Below are 5,247 nucleotides of genomic sequence, written 5' to 3'. Positions count from 1 at the left end.
ACCTCAAACAGTATCTATCTCTTGGAGTGAAAATCCCAAAAACACACTGTCTTAAAATTTAAGCAATCTGATTGGTTGAAGAAATATATAGACTTGAATACACAAATGAGAACTAGAGCCAAAACTATTTTGAAAATGATTTATAAAAACTGATGAATAATTCTGTGTTTGGTAAGACAATGGAAAATATTAGAAACAGAGTAGACATAAAATTAGTTTCAAATGGAGAAAAATGTGATAAATTAATAGCAAAGATAAACTTCAAAAGAAGAACTATTTTTAATGAAAATCTTGTGGCCAATTATATGAACAAGACAAAAATCGCATTTAATGAGCCCATCTATGTTGGAATAAGTATACTTGATTTAACTAAAGAACTTATGTATGATTTTCGCTGTAGAGCAATGAAACCGAAATATGGAGAAAATATTGAGTTGTGTTATCAAGATACAGATAGCTATATCTGCAAATTTACAGACTGAAGGTTTTTATGAAGATATGAAATCGATGATTGATTACTTAACATCTTAGTTTCATAAAAATATACTGGGTGTTTAGTTCTGATGATAACTAGCTAGAGTCAAAACTCCATTGACTGTAATATGTCTACCTAATGCAGTCAAGACATTTGTGAATAAAAGAAGTGAATAACACACAGCATTCATAGATGTAACATAGCAAATAGTTTAAACATATAAAAGATACTTACAGATCAAAAAGAAAACTGTGTGTGTTGAATGCCAGTGTGGAAACTTGCATCCAATCCTAACTATGTATGAAATGACTCTGTCATTGTGTTGCAAAGAAGTTACACTTTTTGTTAAGGATTTATGTTTAAAGAATTTAAAAGCCTACTTTGCAACAGACGGAAAATAGATGAGCCAATGTATGTCCATTTTCTTATTTGTTGAGGAACACATAATAAATGTGACAATACGAGGTGAAATATGGGGCCAGTTTCAATGCACCTGCCAAGAAATTTGTAATTTTCTTAGCTGTGTTTCACTCACATTATATTATTACTGGAAATTATCATGCTCAGAGTAAACTGAGTGGCATTTGAAATTTTATGCCATAATAAAGCAGATGAAAACGTGAACTGCCATAGAAAATTTGATAAAATAGGCGAATCAGACACACAAGTAGTTAGTAAAGAAAGTAATTTGATACCAGAAACAATGGCAGATGGGATATACAGCACATCAAGGTATGAAGAGTGGTAAAGAGCCTTGAGACGAGCAGTTCAATTGGCATGATTAATGGTAGGAAAAGTAGTACAAAAAAACTTTAAAAAATTATTCACAGAATATTTGCACATGAAGACAGTTCCACAATTCTGTAACAATGTTGTAATTTTCCTGATTTGGAAGAAGGAGACAAATAAGATATAAAAGTGACAGACCTATCAGTCTGAACCCATTAGTATCACCAACCTTAGAGAAAAACAAAAAGTGTTGTAATCAGGATAATATACAAACTGCCTTCAGAAGTGGCCATATACAAGTCAAGAGCAGTATTAGCGAATGGAGTAGGAAGTATGAGTTTCTTCTTTGTCTGGCATCATGGATTTTGAGAGAGCTGTTGACCTCATTCCAACAAAATATTCAGTAACAGTGTTTGAGAAACAAAGAAATTACTTGGCCCTAGGCTAGTATCTTGAGGAATATATATGATACACTATTGCTACAACTTTCTGTCTCAATCAGTCAGTGAGAAATTTAGAATTCAAGCAAGAACCATGCGAAGCATTTTCATATCACAAAAACTGTTCGCTGCCGAACTGGGAAAACGAAAGAGGAATACATTTTAATGAAATACATTTGGACCACCTTCTCTTCGATAATTTATTATGTACCTAGTTGCCTAGTTACCATTATCAACAGCTGACAAAAGAACTTAATAGAGCATTGGTCGAAAGTAGATATGACAATAATTATTATAGTTTCTGAAAGGACAAAATGAAATACTTGTTGCACATTTACGGTATTCAGCGGTATTGATGGAAATCGTTTGTTTATGTTCTCTCCACAGGTTGTCACAGGTCTTCTGAAGCGAGTAACTACCTCCCTGTTGTTGGATGTATTAGACACTATAGTGATTACAACTTTTAACATTTATATATCCTTTGCTAATAAGCGTTTGGTAAATGCAAACGGTGTTGTTGTTTTGAAAGTTTAATCGAATGATATTTAATGTTGTAAAAGCCATGCAAGAATTAACTATATTTGGTAACACATGTAAATAATTACACCTAATTCCATGTTGTGTTATGGAATGTTTTACTGATGGTATGCTGGTACAGGAAACATCACTGAAACATGGGGAATATGTAGCACTTAAGGAATATATTAACTGTATAATATATGTAATATTAACTTCATTGACTTAAAAATGAATATGAAAATTTTTCTGAATTTGGTAAATTTCTGTAATTTTGTATTTTTCTGTGAACATCATTTTAAAATCTATGTCCTTTTGTACAAAATTTGTACCAATTGTTAATTAATGTAGCTGGTTCATGCATAGCAATTACAGTATCATAAGTAGTAAGAAAAGAAGGAGGGGAGCTCCTACAGGCAGACAGATTAAGACGTGAAAGTATTGGATGGAGAGGTGTGAAGCCAAAGCGCCATGTGAATCTGTCAGCACCGATCTGTGGCTAACAGTTGCAGTATGAACATCTCAAGTGTTCAGTAATATGGATTAAAATGCCTCAGATGGAAATGGCTATTAGCAGCAACAACATGGCATTTATTTGTCTGCTTTAAATTTATAATAGTGCATTACATATGTTGCTATTTCCAGAGCTTCTAACCTTGATAGGTTCCTGGTTTGATTGAACGAGTAGCCCAAGCATTGAGTTAAAGTGGTGAAACAGCTAGTAAAAAATTATTTAACAGAAAGTGTTAAAGTAAATGGATTAATTATGTTAATTTGTGAATAGGCTTCAATTCAAAGTGCTCCATGTGTTAGTTAAGGATTATCAGTTCACTTAATAGTATAAACATAGTTACTTAATGTAGAATGAAAGGAAGTACTTCTAAAGTTAATTCACCTGATGTAAAAATGTCTTAGTGATCAGAAGGTGGGTTACTGGTCATAACACATTATGGGTCAACATCAGTTATATGTGTGCAACATGTTTGTAATCACTACAGTTTGTTTGTTTATGTTGGTGGGTATATGCTGCTGGTATTTATCCCTGGAAGTGTTGGTTAGAAAAAAAGTTACAAGACTCGACAGGTGAAAGGGTCTCTCCACCTCCCATGCTACAGTCGTTATCAGTAAGTTATTGGCGAAAGCTCATTGAAATTTTATGTATTTATACTTGTGATTAATGTGTACATAAAAGCTTAAACTGAAATACCAAATATAGATGATAATATATTCGTGACTCCCATGTGAAAACATTTAACTATGAAAGCCAAAAGATTAGCAACATGTAATGACTGTAACTTGTGATCACTGTGGGTGAAGTAACTGCTCTGTAATTAATCCAAGAATACTGATGAGCTTGAGTATAGGCTCAGGCTTTCCATAATCCACAGAATGATGCTTGCTATAGTTAAGTGGAATACTACAAATAATATTCCTTACAAATTTGGTTAGTGAGACATAATTTGTTGCATTAATATTATCAGACATTGGGTAGAATTATGACCTTTTCAGTTGAAAGAATCTGCTAGTGTATTCGTATCTGATTCTTATTGAAGTGTGGCAGGAATTAGCAGCTGTTTTACACCAGGGAACCATTAACATACATTTTGTTGAAATTAAGTTTGTTCATTCTGGGGTGGCGACTGTATTTAGTTTTCATAACCACAGGCTTGTGCTTTTCACTGCAGAGCGTTGGTTCAGTACTGAGTTTACAACGAAACTTGAGAAGGTATGATAAACCACCATGAGATATTGAAGGAAGAGTTTTATGTTTGCCAATGTGGTTTTGCTGCCGACTTTTTATTTTTGACAGTGCTTAGAGGAACAGAAGCTTTAAGCACCTTATATCAGAATCACATAATCCGGAAATATGTTGCGGTAAATATATAACACACGTTTGACAACTGGTGCATAACATTCTCAGTACTGATTGATGAGACTGTTATATGATGTCTTCACAACAGGTAGACCATTGGTTCGATTGCAGCTATAAAATGGGACTCACTCAGCCATTCTGAAGACAATTGAGGTGCTTTCTGACAGCAAATGTTCCACTCGGTAAAAAAAATGTATGATGGTCTTCAGTGGCGCCTTCAGCAAAGTATGCAGCAGCGGTTGGTTATCAGTTACACTTGATTACCAAGACCCTGAAGATCAGTCAGTTGTCTCTTAATACTGAAACGGTTTGTACAAGGTAGGTGAAAAGTACAAAGCGGACGTTTGTTTATTGCAGCCAGTCGACACACATCGTTGATGGTGTAGTCTGGAAAACTCACCACATTAAGTGAAATGGTAGTAAATCACAGTCTGTTTTGTGCGTTAGCACTTGGTGCATCTTCGAATTCTAGCACAATGAAAATTATCAGTTTATTCGGAACATTAGCTCTTTAAACATCTTTGCATACTGAACATATTACTGATACACAGCCTCTGGTTTCCAGGGACTGCATTATTGAGTAGAGCAGGTAGGTAACAGTCAAGTGGAGTCGCAGACTTGGGCAGTAGCAGTTGTTGAGCTGTGGAGAGAGTATACTGCATCATGACAGAATGAGCAGCTTGGACAGTGGATGCGCTGCACTTAAGGATAAAGGATAATTTTCGAGACTATTGTACAAAGATGCAAGAGTTCATTTATTTTGTGTTTGTCAGCTGTAAGCGCGAGATCAGTGGTTATGGGTTTGCAAAGATTTCGTTGTATCTAATACTATCTACGTGTTGGTAATCAGGGATAAATGGTAATCATGTGCTCAGTACTCTAATTAGCCATCTCTTGTTTAGATTATTTAAATATTATTGCATTGTAAACCAAGAAAACGAACGCTGAACTAGATACATTTTCTAGATCCAGAAATTATGGTGCATGACAATGTGGAGAAAGGCAATGCAGAGAAAGACAATCCTAAGTGTTCATATTAGTTTGAATTTATCTTTGTGTCATTAAAAAGGCTCAACATAATTTCAAAGTACTTTCGCTTGGCGTTTATAAATAATTCACAAAGCATACCCCATTCTTCAAAGAAAAATACGTGCACTGTTCAATGTGGTCGTGTATTGTCATCCTTAACAATCAAATCAGGGTCGAATGCACCG

The sequence above is a fragment of the Schistocerca serialis genome, chromosome 6, assembly GCF_023864345.2.
Source record: "Schistocerca serialis cubense isolate TAMUIC-IGC-003099 chromosome 6, iqSchSeri2.2, whole genome shotgun sequence".
In the NCBI taxonomy this organism is placed as follows: Eukaryota; Metazoa; Arthropoda; class Insecta; order Orthoptera; family Acrididae; genus Schistocerca; species Schistocerca serialis.
Note: the sequence above shows the minus strand (reverse complement) of the source record.